Genomic DNA, 20,871 nt, shown 5'->3' on the forward strand with positions numbered 1-20,871 from the left:
CAGTCAGAGAAAGACAAAAATCATATGACTTCACTCATAGGAGGACTTTAAGAGACAAAACAGATGAACATAAGGGAAGAGAAGCAAAAATAATACAAAAACAGGGAGGGAGACAAAACAGAAGAGACTCATAAATATGGAGAACAAACTGAGGGTTACTAGAGGAGTTGCAGGAGGGGGGATGGGCTAAATGGGGAAGGGGCACTAAGGAATCTACTCCTGAAATCATTGTTGCACTATATGCTAATTTGGATGTAAATTTAAAAAAAATAAAAAATAAAATTTAAAATCTAAAAAAAAAAAGATTGAAATGGGGAAAAAATGTAAAAAGAAATAATGTGCGGCCCAACCAGATGCAGTTTGGACAGTAAGGAAAATCCTGAAAATGATATTAGAGAGACGTGAATCCCACCTCTGGACCTCACTGTGTGATTCTGAACAAGTAATTGGCCCCTTCAGAAAAAGTGAAACACTTAGATTAAATGATGTCTCAGGTCCTCTCTGGTTCTGTTATTCATGTAAAGCTCATACATTCTTCCTGTGAAAGTGACGGAGTCAGGAGTTATAGGAAGCCTTTGACCTCATTTCTTTAGTTACCTTACCTGAACTGCGGAAGTGGTTTTAGGACTCTTCTGCCTTTGTTTAATTTGTTTTTTCAATCATCGTTCTTATTTGCAGAAGTTGGGGCTGGCGGGAGAATACTATGTGCGACCTGTGACCTGTGACTTTGGTTAAAAAGAGCTCATCAAGGGGCACCTGGGTGGCTCATCAGTTAAGCCTCTGACTCTTGATTTTGCCTCTGGTCATGATCTCACTGTTCATGATTTCAAGCCGCATGTCAGGCTCTGTGCTACCCGTGCAGAGCCTGCTTGGGATTCTTTCTCTCTTTCTCTGCCCTTCCCCCTCTCATGCTCTCTCTCTCTCTCTCAAAATAAATAAATAAACTTAAAAAAAAAAAAAAGATCTCATTGAAAAGATAGCATCTTACAGAATCATAAGAAGCCTGAAGAAGCCAGAAGGGAAGTAGAACCTGAAGTCAAGCCAAGACCATAGCCATCATGTTACCAATCTACATGCCCTGAGGACTCCACACTCCCTCCATGAATACTGGATGCCAAGCTGGCACCTCTGTACCCTTGACAGAGGACGTCACAATGGTCAACACCAGAAGTGCCACAGCTACTGCCACCGCCTGTCTCTGGAATGGATTCTTGGCTGCACTTGAACCCAGCTAGTGACAGGTTCCCATTACAGTGTTGGTGGCTGGGTCTCATGGCTCTAGCTTCCCTCGTGTAACCTAGTGCTAGGCACAAAAGAAATAGGAGACTGCATAGTTGGGGTTTTCAATGTCTCCCACCAAGATTTATGAGGTGGAAAACTCCACCCACAGATGAAGGGCTCCAATATGTTGCAGTCACAAAAAAAGACATGTTTAAAATGTCTGAAGTATTTATCAACAAGAAAAGAATGTGCCTCCATGTCATTAAGGACTAAAACTTCTAAAATTGAGACCTAGAAAGTAGACTACAAGCCATCTAATCCTGCCTCTTGTTTTACAGATGAGAAAACAGGGATGGGAGAGGGTTGATAACCAACTCAGGTTCACAGCTGGACCAGAACTCAGGTTTCCTGTTGTGAGGCCGGTCGTCATTGCATAATTGTTCCACCTTCCAAGACAACAGAATCTCCTCGTTGTCAAACTAGGTGAGATGCCAAATGTTCACACAATGTTTATTTTTGTAACTTCATTTGGTTTGATTTATTGTGAAGATCTTGAGATGAAACAGATGTAGATATGATCCCCACCCTCTCAAGTTTCATATTCAATTAATATTTATTAACCACCTATCATCATGGCAGACACAGAGCTGGGTTTCTCCTTAATGGAACAGAAAGGACAGGGATCTGTTTGGATTTGAGGAACAACTGCTGGTGGGGCCTAGAGCCCTGCACGGATCCTCTTGCCATCTGTCACTTCTGCTTCTCTCTGATCATTTTATTCTCTCTTTTTGATAGATACCTCTGCATCTGGTCCTTTTGGCTGGAAACAAGATCTGCAGCAGCTGTGGAAAGATAGGTTACAGTGTCAGTAAATGGCCTGGCTCCCTGATTCCCAGCACCAAATTCCCCAGGAAGAAACAGTTGGCCCAGGGTGTCCATCCCTGTCCTATGAGCGGTAGCCAGGGGGTCGCACCCCTCTACACAGCATGCTGTTTCCCAGCGTTAACTACAGGATGGCGAGGGCAGTTCCAGAAAAAGCTGAGAAACACTAAGACAGCACACTGATTCCTGTACACGTACATGAATTAATTTAACACTCACGTTAGCTCCATTCATTCATTTGTTCATTAAATGTTTATTGAATGCGGCTGTTTCTCGGCCCCATTTTAGATAATGGAGATATAGCAGTGAGCAAAAGAGGACAAAAAAAGGTAAATGAATAGGGGAACATATTGTGCATCAGACAGTGGTGACTGCCATAGGAAAAATAAATCAGGGTTCAGAGGAATGTTTGGGGGTGGGTGAATATGTATACATGCACATTTTACATAACACAAACAGAGAAAGCCTCGTGCAGAAGCAGGTATTTGAGTTGAATTCTGAAGGATGTGAGAGAACAAGCCATGAGGTAGAAGCATTACTGGAAGATGGGGCGCCCGGGTGGCTCAGTTGGTTGAGCGTCCGACTTCGGCTCAGGTCATGGTCTCGCAGTTTGTGAGTTCGAGCCCTGCATCGGGCTCTGTGCTAACAAACATCTCAGAGCCTGGAGCCTGCTTCGGATTCTGTGTCTCCCTCTCTCTCTCTCTCTCTCTCCCCCTCCCCTGCTCATGCTCTGTCTATCTCTGTCTCTCAAACATAAACAAATGTTTAAAAAATTTAAAAAAAAGCATTACTGGCAGAAAAACAGCAAATACAGAGCCTCTCACGCTGACATTTGCTTTATGTGTCCAGGAAATAGCTAAAAGGTTGGCATGGCTCTACCTAAGAGGGTGAGGAAGAGCTCTAGGAGAGATGAACAAGCGGGGAGCAGTCAGACCCTGTGGGACCTGGGGCTTTGTGAACCCCTGGAAGGACTCCGGCTTTTACTCTGAGAGGGAAAACATCCAAAGGTTTTAAGACTAGATGTGACATAATCTCACATGTCTATGGTGTTGGAAGGAAAACAGGGTAGTGGTGAGAAGGCTGTCAATTTTTGGATTTATTTTGAAGGTGAAACTAACAAGATATACTAGTTGACTAGATGTGAGAAGGTAAGAAAGAAGGGAGATTTAATGATGAGTTTTGACTCAGCAACTAGAAAGATAGCAATGCTATGTACTATGAAGGGGAAAACTGAAGGAGAAGCAGGTCAGTGGGGGTGATGAGATCTGAGTTTGGTTTGGGACATGTTAACCTAAGGTGATTTTTTAAACATCTGAGTGGACATTGAGCAGGCAGCTGACTGCATGAATACTGAGTTCATGTAGGAGGCTCTGCTGAAGATGTACATTTTGGGATTGCCAGTACATAGATGGCACTTAAAGCCTTGAAACTGAATGATATCACCATGGAAGCGAATATCAATACAGAAGAGAGCAATGAGGGCAGAAGAGGAATCCCCAGAGGAGTCCAATATATAGAGGTTGAGATGAGGAGGAACCATAAAGGATGTTAAACAGAAATGTCCAGTGAGGTAGGAAGTGAATGGTATTCCAGAAGCCAAGTGAAAGAGTTCTTTAAAGAAGGAGGTAATGATTAAGTGGGTCACTGGTCCTGATACTTCAATCCAGATAAGAGCACTGGATTTAACAACATGGAGGTCACAAATTTCTTCCTTCCTTTCTTTCTTTCTTTCTTTCTTTCTTTCTTTCTTTCTTTCTTTCTTTCTTCTTTCTTTCCAGTGAGATGGTGGGAACAAAATCCAAGCATATTGAGTACAAGAGAGAAAATAAGGAAAGAGAAAGCAAAGACAACTAGTATGAAAAACTCTGGAAAATTCTACAGAGAAGTGGGGTAGTAGGTGGAGATCAAGAGAAGTTTGTTTTCCTTGTTTGCTTGCTTTTAAGATGAGAGTATGGAAGCATCTTTGAGCACTTATGGGAATGATCCAGTAGCAAGGGCAAAACTAATCGTGTGGGAGAGAGAAGGGAGAAATACCAGAGGGATGTCTCTATGTAGGTGAGAGATCATGGGATCTAGGGCATGAGCCTGAAAACTGGCCTTAGATGGGAAGAGAGAAGATTCAGCCTCAGTAACTGGAGAGTGAGACCATATGGGTACAGATGCCTGTGAAGTGGTAGACATAGTCATAGGAACATATGGAAGTTTCTTTCTTTTTCCCAATTTTCTTATCCAAGTGCAGTAAGAAGTAAGGTCACCAACTGAGAGTGAGGGTGGAGAAAGAAGTTTGAGGAGTTAGGAGAGAATGTAAAATACAGACAAATAGGAGATTAGACGGACTAGGAAAGTTTAATAGTATTTCCAGGCTTCAACACGAGCCCTTTTGAAATGTGTAATCATGAATTTAAAGGGTGACATCATGGTTAATTGTTATTTTCTGGCTACATTTAGCCACATGGGTGCAATCACTATGTAGGTGGAGAATTGGATTCAGCCAGCTTGGAGGTCTGACCAACAAATTGGATGAAGGGAGACAGGAGAGGGGAATTGAAGATAGTGGCAAAGGCACAGTTATAATAATGGACTATGAACATTAAGCTGGGTAAAGAGGAGAAGAGGACATGAAGAGGTGCAAAAAGGTAGAAGAATCAATGACCATAGATCTCAGGGGAGTTGAAACTTTAGCAGTAGAGTTGGGGTATAAGAAGGAGTGAGGTGCAAGCCTACACGGTTGAATCAGAGGGAGATGCATGTGAGATATTGACATTAAGAGTCATGATTAGGGGCGCCTGGGTGGCGCAATCGGTTAAGCGTCCGACTTCAGCCTGGTCACGATCTCACGGTCCGTGAGTTCGAGCCCCGCGTCGGGCTCTGGGCTGATGGCTCAGAGACTGGAGCCTGTTTCCGATTCTGTGTCTCCCTCTCTCTCTGCCCCTCCCCCGTTCATGCTCTGTCTCTCTCTGTCCCAAAAATAAATAAAAACGTTGAAAAAAAAAATTAAAAAAAAAAAAAGAGTCATGATTAGGAATAGGCCTAAGTTGTGATGAACCCTGAGTGTGGTTCGGAGGTGTGGAATCACTAAATTGTACACCCAAAACTCCTCTGACACTGTATGTTAGCTAACTCGAATTCAAATAAAAACAGCAACAAGAAAAGGAATTTGCCTAAGTTATGTAAGTCACGTGAGGTCTGCTGAGTGGAGGAGTCAGTTTCCACCCCAGTCTGTCTGCTTGCAATGGTGTAGCCACCAGGACCCATCTCCTCTCTGCCCTGTTGCCACTGTTCCTCCATGACCTGCCTCTCCCTGGACCTCACCACAGAACACTTCCTCCGAGCACAACAGGAAGCTGAGGCTCAGAGAGGGTAAGAACCATTGCCCAGGACCACACAGCTAGAAAGTGGAATTTGTTTGCGACCTAAGAGGTAGGATGAGAAACATGCCAAAGAGGTGAATACCGGACTCCAGAGGAAAACGCTTCCTGCGGAGGAATGAGCCGTGGTGAAGGGTTCAGACCAGAAGAGAGCAGGTTTGAGTGGCAGCCCGAAGCCTCAGGACCTCTTTCGGTTCCCGCTTGTTTGCCCTCTAACTGTTGTGTGATGACCGGTAGCCAAGGGCGGAAGCCTTGAAAGAGTTTTAATAATAGTTTTGTAAAGGTCACTACAAAGTGCTTTATAATTGTTCATCTTTATCTTTTAATTCCTGTTTTGAGAAACAGGAAGAAAAATAAACAGGAAAATCCCCAACAGGATCCAATGAAATAAAAATAGTGCTGACAGGAAACAAACATCATAAAACTTTAAAGGAGGGCAGAGGACGATATGGGCTGAGAAATCCTGCAGGACTGATGAACTTTGCCTTCATATGGAAGTCATCAATCACTGTTCAAGGGAACAGTGACTGACATTTGGGTAACAGCTTACCACCTGCTTGCAACCCCTTTCTGCCACATTAGACATTTCGCCCCAAACTGCTATCTGACAATACCTGTAAAGGAAAGAGGATCATATCTGGCAGTGCCTCTGTGCTAATGGTCAAGTGATACCATCATATCTTGGCCTAGGAAACAAGTTCCTAAAAGAATAGTTAGCATTCACCGAGCGTTAATGTGTGTTATATACCAGGCTACGAATTTAGCATGCAAAATTTGAAAGGGGCTAGAAGAATCGCCATTCCTAAAAAGTTCCTCCTTCAAAACACTCCTGCTTTATCAGTTCTAAGCCTCAAATAGCTCTGAGTGCCTCAAATATGAAGTAATTTGTCATATTACCTTGAGTCTAAGTGAACATTTATAGAATGCTACTGTAAATGGGACATTCAGATTATCACCGTAAATGCAAAGATTGACAAGACACAGCCCTCCAGAAGCTAAGAATCTGGCTAAATATGAAAGTTTGGATTCGTTAAATCTGTCCTATATTGGTACCTATTATGTGTTTCTTATTTAAAAGCACTCTTGATGGGAAATCAAGAGTCTTTATTTCTACTCCCTCTGTCACCAGTTTAATCAACTGTAAAAGACTACAGGTGAATCATTTTCCTTCTTTGGCACTCACCTGCGTCTCTTAAAAGGAATGGTTTGGGGCATCTGGGTGGCTCAGTTGGTTAAGTGTTCGACTTTCGCTCAGGTCTTGATCTCACAGTTTCGTGGGTTTGCTCTCTGCTGTCAGCATGGAGCCCGCTTCAGATCCTCTGTCTCCCTCTTTCTATATCACTCTCTGGCTCATGGGCTCTCTCTCTTTCTCTCTCAAAAATAAAAAGAAACATTAAAAAAAAAAAAGGAATGGTCTGGCCCATGTTCCCTACATTCTCTTCCAATCCTGACAATCTGTGAATCTCCTGCTATTTTATTTTTTACTTATTCAACAAATGCGTAATGTGCCAGGCACTTTACAAATATCAACCTACGTATTCCTCATAACAATCCTATTATGTAGATAATACTATCATCCCTAAGAATATAATTGTATTAACCCTATGATAAAACTATTATTATCCCCTTTTACAGATCATGAAACTGAGGCACACAGTCATTTAAAAATACTTAAGATGTATTTTATTCTTGAGATACTTATCACTTGCTTTGCTGAGTGATTTATAAGCAGCCTTTGAAATTTCATTGCAGGTATATTTGTGATATCAGGTTTTCTTTTTTAAGTTTATTTGTTTTTGAGAAAGACAGAGTGTGGATGGGGGAGGGGCAGAGAGAGAGGGAGACACAGAATCCAAAGCAGTTTCCAGTCTCTGAGCTGTCAGAGCCCGATGTGGGACTTGAACCCATGAACCGTGAGATCATGACCCGAGCCAAAGTCAGACACTTAACCGACTGAGCCACCCAGGCACCCCTATTATATCAATTTTGTAGAAGTTGTTTTCTGCTTGGGTTGAACAGCTGCAGTCACCACCAGAGACAGTGGGGCCATGAGGCTTTTGTGTCACCATGACAAACAAGCACACCTGAGCAACCAGTGGGGGTCCCTTTATGTCCTTTCTGTCCCTCAACATGTACACTATCTCTTGCCTTCTCTTTAGTGGAAGTATGTGAAAGTGCTAACTTAGGAACTGGCTTATTTTACACTGTTTAAAAAATAATCCCCTTTCTCCCTTGTTCTCTCCCTCCATCTTCCCTTCCTTTATCCCACTCAGCCTTTCAATGCCACTACTTTTATGTTGATGTTCTTTTTTGCCTTTTTTAACCATTTGTTACCCACAAGTGCTGGCTACCTTCCACCTCCAAGCTGGCTGTGTATCTTTACCCCATGATTTCAACATCATCTGCTTCCCCTCGCATCTGCTCTCAGAGTCCATTTACCCACAGTTATTTCCTGCAACAGGTCCCCACCACAGTTCTGCAGTCGGATCCCCAGGGCCCCCCCCCTTTCCTGCCAAGACAAACTCCCTCGCCCAACCCCCCAAAATGACCCTGTAATTCTATCTTTCTAGGTTGCCCTATGCTATGAAATTTCCACATCAAAGGGCTCTGTAAGCACCAGGTTTGACCTGATCTAATCCTTCTCAACACCCCACCTATTTGACAACACAAAGTGGAATTTTAACAATGTGAGTTCATCAGTATATTAAATGGTTGGTCAGAAGAGACCCGTTTTAGACAGAGCAGCAGTGTATGCAAAGCAACAGCCTTTTTTTTTTTTTTTTTTTACAAGTCACTTGATACTAATAACATTTAAAGAACGGAGCAACTTTTCAAAAGGGTGAGAAAAGCCAAGGTGATACCTATAGTAATGTGACTCTCACTTGCATTATGGCAGCATTCTTATGTGTTGGGGATGAAGAGGTCGCCCTGCTCTCCAATGTCATGTGCAAGTCTGGCTATGCCCATGGGAGAGCCTCATTCAAGTGAACATCATGTGTCAAACATGTCGCAGTGGGGAAAATGTCGCCAGCTAGTGGGGAAGGAGAAAGAGCGTGGACTTGAAGTCAAAAGACCTAGGATGACATCGAAGCTTTTCACTTACTTACAGTTTAACTTTAGGCAAAATCATTACCTCCACCTAAATCTCAGTGTACCCATTTGCAAAATGAAGAATTTGGGGGAACTCCCCTCTACTTGCTAGATGGGATGCCACCCATTTCAAAAATCACTTAACAGGGGCGCCTGGGTGGCGCAGTCGGTTAAGCTTCCGACTTCAGCCAGGTCACGATCTCGCGGTCCGGGAGTTCGAGCCCCGCGTCGGGCTCTGGGCTGATGGCTCAGAGCCTGGAGCCTGTTTCCGATTCTGTGTCTCCCTCTCTCTCTGCCCCTCCCCCGTTCATGCTCTGTCTCTCTCTGTCCCAAAAATAAATAAACGTTGAAAAAAAATTTTTTAAAAAAATCACTTAATTAAGCCAATTGGGGCTTCAAATAAAAAAAAATGAATTTTGTATATTAATCCCAAAGGTCCCTAAGGCTTTACAGTTCAGAGGTTGCATGATTCTAAGCTTATTGTCTAAAATATTTCAATGTCCATTGTTAACAAATTGCATTTTACAGCACCAATTTCTAAACTCTGTTTAGTGGTTAAGTGGTCCCTAGTAATGAGTAACCATCATGCTAGGTAGGGTGTGGGGACATAAAGAAAAATAGAAAACATGGTTCCTGACCTTCAGGAGTCTTAAACTATTTGTGGAGAGAAACATTGATAAGGGTAACTAGCCTGAATACGTGGGAAATGAAATTTTTCTAACTCTAGTGACACCTTACATTCAGAATCATGACCAATAACAGGAGCGATCATGATATTGACTCTAAGCTGGGCTTTCCAGAATGGGCAGACTTCAATCAGTGGAAAAAAAGGAAAAGACTTTTGGGTAGAAAGAAAGCAAATAATGAGTGCTTGAAATGATGTGATTGGACAGTAAGAGAGTGACTGTGTTAAGGATGGTTTAGAGAGAGCTAAGCAGAGAATTCCATATTTGTTTCCATGAATGGTTGGAAGACATTGAAGGATTTTTGAGCAGATCTGTGATATGATAAATGCACAAACCAAGTAAATAACAAAGATCAAATATATATCTATCCTGGAAGTCTTAATGTGGCAGGTCCCAGAGCCAAGGGCACTAGAAGTTTAAAAATGTAATAAAAGAAAGAAAGAAAAAGAATGAAAAGCCCCTTCCTCTCATTTTCTGGTACTCTGATCTGGGGACTATTAGCTGGAGCCGCCGAGAGTTTTAATTGCCTGTTAATTGACAATGCGGAGAGAGGGAAGTGATTGCTAAGGTAACCAGGTCCCAAGCCATATGGGGCTTTGCGGAATCATTCCAACACCTTGGGCTACCCTTGGAAATGAACAGGCAGTCCTGTTAGCCTGCCCAGTCTGTGGCAGAGCACCTGCTCCTAACGTTCACCCAGAAGAAGGCAGGGCCATGATCTAGGCTGGCTGACGTTTCTGGGTGATTTTAAAAGAGAAGTTTGATGCTGAACTCTCATTAGGAAGTGAAAAGATACATTTTTCTCATTGATTCCCCCATCTTTCTGCTAAGACGATTTTAAGTGGTGCATCTTAGAAAAATTTCAGCAGAGGGGCTCCTGGGTGGCTCAGTTGGTTGAGTGTCCGACTCCGGCTCAGGTCATGATCTCACGGTTTGTGAGTTCAAGCCCTACATCAGGCTCTGTGCTGACAGCTCAGAGCCTGGAGCCTGCTTCGGATCCTGTGTCTCCCTCTCTATCTGCCCCTCCCCTTCTCATGCTCTGCCTCTCTCAAAAATAAATAAACATTTAAAAAAATTTTAGAAAAATTTCAACAGAAATGCATAGCCACAAAGTGTTAGACCTGGAATTGCCCTTAGATGCCAACACTTTCATTTGTCAGATGGGGAAATCAGCTCAGAGTGGAGAAGGAAGTTTTTTAAAGTCAAATTTCAATTAATGGCATACCTGGGATTAGATCCCAGGTTTCACAGCTCTGAGGCAATAGCTTTCTTCAGTCCAATCAAATGGCCTCTCACATTATTTTTTGTTGAATTAAAAAGGCGTTCCAAGCAATCTTCAAGATCAGTGTGGGAGAGCCATGATGAAGTGGGGGGTGAAGTCTCTAGTTCCTTGACATTCCCATGTATGCAGGGTACTGTTTGTGAAAAAGACCCTCCAACTTTGCCAGTTTACTAGCTGGTCACCGCAAAGAAAGAAGACTTGACTCTGGTTCTCCTTGAAGCCAAAGTTAGATTAGTCCTCCACAAATCAATTTCTGGACATTGGACTAAAAGTATCCTGTTTAAAATCCAGTTTTCAAGTTATCCCTCCTTGCTCCTTATCCTCCTTTCTCTGCTCTCTCTTTCTCTGCTCTCTTTTTTTATCCCATAATACTTAGGACTTTCTAACTTACTACGTGATTCTTTATTGAGCTTTTTGCATATTATCTGACTCTCGCACTAAAATGTAAGCTCCTCGGGGCACCTGGGTGGCTCAGTCGGTTGAGCGTCCGACTTCGGCTCAGGTCATGACCTCGAGGTCTGTGAGTTCGAGCCCCACGTCAGGCTCTGTGATGACAGCTCAGAGCCTGGAGCCTGCTTTGGATTCTGTGTCTCCCTCTCTCTCTACCCCTCCTCCACTCATGCTCTGTCTCTCTCTGTCTCAAAAATAAACAAACATTAAAAAAAATTTTTAAATGTAAGCTCCACCAGGGATCTTTGCTCTGTCTACACGTGTCCTATGGACTCCGTGTATTCAGTAAATACTTTGCATGAGTGGCTGGATCTACCACTTACTTAGAACGATGAGCATACTTTTAAGTCATGGTTTCTTACCTGCAAAATGGGCAGAGTAATTCTCACCTAACAAGGATGTTGTAAGGATCCAATGAAGTAATACAAGAAAGACTCTTGCATAGTACTGGACCCTGAGGCACCTGTTATCCCAGGAAGTGGATTGATAGACTGCAGAGCTGTCCTTCGGAAAGATGAGATCTAAACAGGCATGACTGAATCCCTCCATGACTGTGTGTTGACATAGATCACAGCAAGGCTTGCACAGAGTTAGGAATTACAGAATTTCACAGCTAGGTTTCCTACTTTTCTCATTTTGCAAATGACACACGGCAGAGAAGGCTTGTGTAAAAAAACTCAATTTACTGAGTACAGTTTTAAATTAAAACAATTCATAGATGTGAAAAATGTTTATAGTTTCTCCTCAAAGCACTTCGTAGTTTACAGAACACTTTCGTATCCATCATCTCGTCCGGTCTTACTCGTCACCCGGCACAATGAGTAAGAACGCTGATTCTATCTTTCTCACTCATTTTTCCTATTTTACTCACCGTGTGTCCTGACACTCTGGACATCAGCCTTCTTATCACACCCAGAGCCTGATTCATACTCACACTCTTCCTTTTTCCGTACATACTTTTGCTCAGGCCGTGCCCTCTGATTGGAACACCTTCTTCCTTCCGGTCCCCCAAATCTACCTTAAAATTCTATCCATTTATCAAGGCCTGACTTGAGTGCTTTCCCTCCCCAAAGCCTCCCCAGGCCCTTTTAGCAGATGTCTCTAGAGGACATCTGTAGTTTTTGCCTATCTACTATCCTTTCTCTCTTACGGTGTCAGCAAACCTTCTTTTCCAAATGATCCTGGTGTGACTATCAAATACACTGTTGAGTTTTTCCTCTCTCTGCCCTCCCCAGGTCTACACTACCACCAACACAAACACCGAAGTGTTTGGACATGTGAGCCAAGCCAAGCAAAATGGGTCTCTGCTGAGAATGAGGAATGGAGTTTTAGGGCAGAAGGCTATTCTGTTGTGAACTCCTGAGTCTTGAATGATTTCAGTAGCATGATCCTAAAGGCACTCTCCGTGACCACAGGCTGCCATGCTCACAAGAGTTGGCTTCCTGTTCCTGTCTTTCCAAGACCTTTTCTCCTTCAATTCTGAGAACTATCCAGTTTCCCTCAATAAATTATCCACCTTATTGATTAAAGTTTTGTTGTAAGCAACCACAGAAACTGAACTGTTATGTTCTCTCCAGTATTTCCACCATTGTTTCTGGGTCAGCCTATTATATTCCTCACATTTCTGCTTTGGATAGAAGTGTTGCGATATGCTCTGCCTCTTTCATTGAACTACAAGCTCCCCACCAGGGTCTGTATCTGCTTCAATTCCTACTACTGTCACTTGCATACCTGGGTCCTCAAAAAATGTTATTGGAAGTTGAGAAAACGTATATTATCTTTAGGCAGCAAACTGATTCAAATTCTCATACAACGCTTAGTTCCAAAAAAAAAATTATTTTCTCAAATGCTTGGGATAATTAAATCTTAGGACTAGAAGAGACTTGTAACTTTAACAGTGGGATTTAATTCTTATGCCCTTATCACATCAGCCATGTAAAAAATGAAGTGCAAATAAATATCACTGGACTATTGGTGTGGACAAAGTGATTGTCACCCCACTCTAGGAGAGCTACTTTCGCATTCCATCCTCCAATGATCAAGAGCCAGATCAGAGCCAGGACTGGTGCAGAATGGAGGAGAGAAGTGATGGTGGTTATAGGGGCAGGGCAGGAATTTTGAGTCCCTGGAAGAAGCAGGATTGATGTGAGAAAGTTGTGGAATTAGTAAAAGCAGAACTGAAACTTTTATGTGCATATGGGGCTTTCACTCCCATATACATTTGAAGTTCTTTAAAAGTGCATCCGTGAGATAAAACAAAAAGCAGGGCTCACTGCTTCAGATAGAGCCAAGAGTCTAGAGATCCCAATTCTCCAGAGAGGTTTCTAACAGGTCGTGACAAACCCTGTCATGCCTTTACATCAGGGTGGAAAGCAGGACACATTTAATGTTCTAATGGGATATCTCTGTCTTTTCTGTTTTTTTTTTTCAAATCTATTTCATTTCGAGCTTCAATTATCATTAGATGGCATCTTTTTATTTTTCTTGGATTCTCTAGTCTCTTGATTTATAGACTCTCAGATGTAGCCAACGTATGTTTTTCAAACATTCCATTGAAGCTTCATTATAAAATTTGATAAGTTATGCCTCTCAATCTAAGGAATAAATCAATTTATTAATTGGATTCAAAAATCATCCCTCATATATAAATAGATTAACATATAAAATATATGTATCATTTTAAATACAGATACGTTGTAACTATAATGTATAAAATAGCTAAATTTATCCCAAAGTATATCCAGCATGTGAAATATGGGAATGCAGAAAGGAAAGAAAGAGGGGAGGGGAATAATATTTAGTCTCTGATGTATGTGATACATCTTTATTTCACAAATTAGGAACTGACCAGTCTATAAAGAGGATTGAATGAAGCCAGGTAAAAGATGCTCTCTTACGCAGTCATTTTTTAAGAGGTATTTTTTTTTATTAAAAAAAATGTTTATGATCATGGGTAAAACAAAGGAGGGGAACTAACTCAACCCCATTAACTCAAGACATGATGACCAAGGAGAGAAGCAAGTTCTTGGCAAAACAAAGCACAGGACGTGTGGGCCCCCCTCCCCCATGCCATTCCCCCAAACTAAAAAAAAAAAAACTGAAGAAAGATGTCTAGTCATAAAACTTTCCTTATTCGATGGAAGTAAACTGAGAGGGTAAAGTGTCAGTCCTGGGGAAGTTCATAGAAACATCTTCTATAGTAGTCGATGTACTTACCATCACAGGGCTTCTATATATGCAGGAAGGGCTACCAGGGCTCACAAGCTTTCAGGAAAGACATTGTGCAAGGACGAGATGGGAGGTGCAGGTTGACCGGGGGGGGGGGGGGTTGGGGGAGGGATACCCCCTGGCTGGGTGCAGTGGGCCTCATGCCCCAGTTAGGAAGAAATTAGGTCAGGAAGGAGAAAGACTCTTCTTTTCAGCTCCTTGCCACTGCCTGTATCTCAAGTAATGTACAGAACCTATGGCTTCATTAATAAATTAATAGAACCTCGGGCTCCTGGGTGGCTCAGTCGGTTGAGTGTCCGACTTTGGCTCAGGTCATGATCTCACAGTTCATGAGTGTGAGCCCCACATCAGGTTCTGTGCTGACAGCTCAGAGCCTGGAGCCTGTTTCGGATTCTGTGTCTCCCTCTTTCTCTGCCCCTCCCCTGCTCATGCTCTGTCTCTCTCTGTCTCAAAAATAAGTGTAAACATTAAAAAATTTTTTTAATAAAAATAAAAAATAATAAAGCAATAAATTAATAGAACCTATGAGTTTACTGACAAATTAAAATATTCTCAGCTCAGGTCTTGATCTCAGGGTTGTGGGTTTAAGCCCTGCATTGAGCTCCAAGCTGGGTATAGAGCGTACTGAAAAGAAAATGAAAGATAAAATAAAATATCATCTGGAATTATTAACAAAAAAAGGATCTGAACGAAGTTTCTTGTATGCTTGATTAGTAAGAGTCAGCCCCCTGGAGCAAAATCACCCTTGCGTGAATGGGTTGAAAAAGAAATTGTCCATGAATATAGCTGAGGATCAGCTGCAAGCCAATGGGAGGCTGGTCAGGACACGGTAAAGCTGTCTTGATGCACTGCCTTCACACACCCGCAGTCAATTTACCGAGTTCTAAAATTTCAATGTATGAACCCACCAAATATGGTAATGTCTCCCCCCTCCACCCCCATTAACACAGTGTATCATCAAATGTTCTGATCTTTGCCTTTTTCATAGGTAAAAGTGTGTACGTCATTGTTTTCAAATTGTATACCCTTTACACAAGTACTAAAAAACAAAACAAAACATGGTGTACTTCCAATAAAAGATCATTTTGAGATGGGGAAGGACTTTTTAAGCATGAAATAAAACCCAGAATCATAAAAAAAGTGGCAAATTTGAGTATATAAAAATTAAAATTTCTGGGTGTGGAAAAATAACATAAGTAAGATTAGAAGCAAATGACAAGGAAAAAATATTAGCAAAACAAATACATACAAAAGACCAATTTTATTAATTTATAAAACTCTTTTAAATTAATAAGAAAGATTAAATGGGAAATGGGGAGAAAGGAATAAAAATATTTCTAAATGCAAACTCTGTTTCTCTTCCTTTAACACTCAAATAATTTTACACCATTCTTGGAATAAAAGTCAAAATCCTTGTGTGGCTTACCCTCCTATGTATGATCTGGCTCCTCTCCACCCCTCCAATTTCATTTTTTATCATTCTCCCCCTTGCTTCCCTGTTCCAGATAGATTGGTCTTCTTCCAGTATTTCTTGATTTCTTCATGCATTCTCTCCCCTTGGAGCACTCCCTCCTTCCTAAAAAGTAAAAATAAAATAAAATCCTTATCTTTACAGACATTCAAATCTTACCTTAAGTGACATTTCCTTAGAGAAGCCTTTTCTGAACACTGCAATCACCACTCCAAACTAGATGAAGTTCTCTGTTATTTGGTGTCATATTTCCCTATCCTTTCCCTTCACGGTACCTCACAGTACACTGTTCTCTGTCCGTGCAGATTAATGTATGTCTCCACTGGATGGAATGTCTCCCAGGAATCTGACCTGCCCATCTCCAGGACTTCGCATGTTGTCTGGCACAAAAAGCAGTTGAATCCAGTACTTGCTAAATTCATGCTTGTTTTAATTTTCCTACTTCCCTGACCACTTTGGTAAACATTCCTCATGTGACTCTTTTATGTGCTAGTGCATATTATCTCAGGTAGTGATTGCCCAAGCATGGTGAATCAACAGCAGCAGCATTACCTGGTAACTTGTTAGAAATGCACATTCTTGGACTCCAATCTAGACCTACCAAATCAGAAACACTGGAGATGGGGCCGACAATCTGTGTCTGAATAAGCTTTCAGGTGATTCTGATGTACACCAAAGTTTGAGATTCCAGGGTTGCCTTGAACATTGGTATCCAGTGGAGGCAGGAAAAAAGAATGCATGGGAACCATGCACCAGCTTCCTGAGCACATGGCCTGGAGGTGACATGTAACACCTCCACTCACATTCCATGGGGCGCAGCCAGTCATGTGGCCCCATTTCAAAGTAAGGAGGCTGGGAAATGTAGTCCTCTACTGGGTAGCTGATTCTCAGCAATAACACTATACCATGGAGGAGAATACAAATTTTTCTTGTTTATTTATTTTCAGAGAGAGAGTGAGCGCGTGTGCACAAGTTAGGGAGAAGCAGAGAGATGGGGGGAGGAGAGAGAGAGAATCCCAAGCACTGACAGTGCAGAGCCCCACACGGGGCTCGAACTCTCAAACTCAGATCATGACCTGAGCTGAAGTCCAACACTCAACCGACTGGGCCACCCAGGCACCCCCTGAGAGACTACAAACTTTTGATGGGCAGTTGGCCATCTCTGTCACAGGTGTAGCATGCAAATGTCACTTCTGAAACTTACTTTTCTCTAATATGAACAGTAACCCCCTATCTCAGCAAAATCCCTGGGAGGCAGATTCCAGATCTCTCATCCTGGTTTCTATGGTGTGATTCACATGTGCTAAAAAGAGCCCAGGTCAGCTGTTTCACCCGTTTAGAGGTGTTTGTTCCTGCTGGCACACACTCCGGGCTGCAGTTTTGGTCCCTGAAGGTAGAGGAAGAAAATGGCTCATGCTGGTCAAGGTGAGGCAATAAGCAGGACCCGGATCTCCTTCCCCTTCTCCCTTCTTGTCCAACACTCAGATCATAGCCACCAAATGCAAGTACATCTGGTGTTTAGGTGTATGTTTCGCATTTTTGTTTATTCATTTATTGTTTTGTTCAGTAATTACCAAAGTTCTGACATACATGCCCCAGGCACTAGGTTGAAAGATAATTTAGGTGGCCTTTCTTTCTTACTTTTAATGATTGTCCTTATATCAAGCTAGTGTAGCTGTCCTCTCTCCTCTCAGAGAAGGCTTATTCTCCCTCAGGTGTTCTGGTGGCTGATGGCAGGGGTGGGGAGGGGTGCAAGGGGAGGCATGTTACTTATAGGTGAGGACCAGACGTTGGCTCTGGTCTGCTCAGTCTCTGACTACCCACATAGATCTCATTAATCTTTTATTAATTTATCAATTTTATTAATCATTTTCATTAATCATCATTTTCCAGTAGCATTTATGTGTGCACAAAACTGAAGCCCTATGGTGGGATATCCACATACAAGAGATTAAAGTTGGACCCCTACCTTATACCATCTACAAAAGTTAACTCAAAAAAGGATCATCAACCTAAATATAAGAGCTGAAACCATAAAACTCTTTTAAAAAACCATAGGGGCAAATTCTCATGACCTTAGATTTGGCAAGGATTCTTAGATATGACATCAAGACCAATAGTTAATAATAATAATAATAATAATAATAATAATAGTTAAATTTTGCTTCTTCAAAATTAAAAAGTTTTTGCATCGAAAGTCATTATTAAGACAGTGAAGAGACAAGTTACAGGATGTAAGAAAATATTTACAGATCATATATTTGATAAGGGTCTAGTATTCAGAATATATAAAGAACTCTTACAACTCAGTTATGAAAGAATAACTAAACAAAAAATGGGCAAAGGACTTCAATAGACATTTCTCAAGAGAAGATATACAAATAGCCAACAAGCACATAAAAAGATGATCATTAGTCATTAGGGAATTGCAAATCAAAACCACAATGAGATACCATTTCATACCCACTAGAATGACTACAATAAAGAAAAAGAAAAGAGAAAAATACAGTAAGTGTTGGGGAGGATGTGAAGAAATTGGAACCCTCATAGTCTGCTGGTAGAAATGTGAAATGATGCGGCTGCTAGGGAAAACAGTTTTTGATGGTTCCTCAAACAGGAAACATAGAATTGCCTTATGACCTGGCAATTCCATTCCTGGGTATATATCCAAAAGAACTGAAAAAAGGTGTTCAGACATATACATGTACATGCATATTCATAGCAGCACTACTAACTATAGCCAAATGGTGGAAACAACCCGAACGTTCATCAACAGATACATAGATAAACAAATTGTAGTAGATACAATGAAATATTATTCAGCCATAAAAAGGAATGAAGCACACTGATAACATGCTACAATGTGAATGAACCTCAAAAACGTTCTTTTAAAAAATTTTGTAATGTTTTTATTTATTTTTTGAGAGAGCAAGCTCAAGCAGAAGAGGGGCAGAGAGAGAAGGAGACAGAGGATCTGAAGTGGGCTCTGCACTGTGAGCACAGAGCCCGATGCAGGGTTTGAACCCATAGACGGTGAGATCATAACCTGAGCCCAAATCAAGAGTCAGCCACTTAACTGACTGAGTCACCCAGGTGCCCTGAACCTCAAAACTTTCTAAGTGAAAGAGCAAGATGTAAAAGGTTACATATTATGTGATTCTTTTTATATGAAATATCCAGAGTAGGTAAATCCATACAGACAGGAAGTATAATGGTAGTTGCCACGAGTTGGGAAGAGGATAGAATGGAGGCTGTTGAATGTATGCAGAGTTTCCTTTTTGGGGTGATGAAAATGTTTTGGAAGTAGAAAAAGATGGGGGAAACCCACAACTATGTGAATGTACTTGTTCCCTTTAATATGGTTAATTTTATGATATATGAATTTCATCTCAATTTAACACTTAACTGGGGCCCTCATTTTATAATCCCAACTATATTTTTAAGAGTCACTAATTAATCACTGAGTTAACAAAATAACACTCAAACGAAAAAGACATCTTTTTAACACAATTGCCTATTAGCTGCTGCTATGATCTGGGCTGTTGTAAATAAAGATTCTAGCATTGAAGAGCTGTAAGAAGTATTTTCAAACACAAATAAAAGTACATGAACACATTTGAATTAAAAAAAATCACAAGCTAAAAATATTTTTCTTCTCAGTAAATGCCATAAAAATGTTTAAAAAATAGGGGCTGGTGGCTGGGTGGCTCAGTCAGTTGAACATCTGGCTCTTGATCTTGACTCAGGTCATGATCTCACACTTGGTGGGATCGAGCTCCACATCAGGCTGTGCACTGACAACGCAGAGCCTGCTTGGAATTCTGTCCCTCCCTCTCCCTTCGCCCCTCCCCCATCTTTGTCTCTCTCTTTCTCTCTCTCTCTCTCTCTCAAAAAAATGTTTAAAAAATAAATGTACAACTCATTATGAGATGCTGAGATATGCTACGACCCTATCTTTTCAGTTTGACATAAATTAAATTCCTAGAAAATTATGATACACTGTATGTTAGCTAACTAGACAATAAATTATATATATATAAAGAAAATTATGAAAAACTAAGAAAAATCTATGACAACAAATGGTTCCAGGCTATGGTTGGGCAGCAGAGGTTGATTATAAGCACAACCAGAGAGCTGAACTAAAGGAGGCCTCTTGGTGTCTCAGAAATGTGTCTGAAGGATATCAGAATCAAAGTCTGTGCTGCTGGAGGAGCTCTGCAATAATTGGACACATGAGCAGAGAAAACGAGAAATCTGATACCTACGTATTGTAAATATCAGCCAGTTTTCAGCTACACCATCAGATAGAATGATCAGACATAATGATCAGTAATTGATCAGACATAATGATACCCACTGATTTCAATTCAAAAGGATGAAACTGACTGAAGTTTGATATTTTTCCTTAACTACTTCTCACTCTCTGGGGGGATACAATTCAATTGGCTTCATGAGAAGTGATACATTATTGGTAGCTTTCTGCAGGACATTCTTACCTCTTTCTTTTATTTTTGAGCTTAGAATCTTTTTCATTATCCTCATCCATTTCTACTTTCTTTCTCTCCTTTCTCCTTTTCCTCCCTTTTGTTCAAAAGACAACTATGATGACAAGGGTTGGAGGAGAATATGTACTAGTCTGTATGCACCATTCACAAAATCAGACCTGAGTAGGAAGTCACGACAGGTCTTAGATAATATGGAACCAGTTGTGTTTCCACACACACACACACACACACACACACACACCCATTAAGTTTAAGCTAATTTTTGGTTATCCATGATAATTGATAAAGATAATCTATGCTAGCTGATAAGGAAAACCCCAAAGTTACCACCAGAATTTATCTTGGGCTCTCATTTTGTAATTTTTTACAAAGTTTATTTATTTTTGAGAGAGACAGAGCCTGAGTGGGGGAAGGGTAGAGAGCAAGGGAGACACAGAATCTGAAGCAGGCTCTGGGCTCTGAGCTGTCAGCACAGAGCCCAACACGGGGCTTGAAGTCACAAACCACGAGATCATGACCTGACCCCAAGTCGGACGCCTAACCAACTGAGCCACCCAGGTGCCCCTTTAGGCTCTCATTTTGATGTATTCATTCTCAAAGGTTGAAGGCAATGTCTTTTAGAGTCTCCCTTCCTGCAAGGTGTGTGAGAAATATAAATGAGACGTGAAATGAAAACAGAGAAAGGTGA

The 20,871-nt window shown here is 41.4% G+C and overlaps 1 long non-coding RNA gene across 1 annotated transcript; it reads left to right on the top strand.

Annotated features, from left to right (window-relative positions):
• The first annotated feature begins 1,235 nt into the window (after window positions 1–1,235).
• Window positions 1,236–2,368, top strand: LOC123576120. Its single transcript, XR_006701177.1, has 2 exons — window positions 1,236–1,704; window positions 2,017–2,368. It is a non-coding gene; the product is annotated as an uncharacterized LOC123576120 (long non-coding RNA).
• Window positions 2,369–20,871: the final 18,503 nt, after the last annotated feature.

This window comes from Leopardus geoffroyi, chromosome C2 (assembly GCF_018350155.1).
Source record: "Leopardus geoffroyi isolate Oge1 chromosome C2, O.geoffroyi_Oge1_pat1.0, whole genome shotgun sequence".
NCBI classification, from domain to species: domain Eukaryota; kingdom Metazoa; phylum Chordata; class Mammalia; order Carnivora; family Felidae; genus Leopardus; species Leopardus geoffroyi.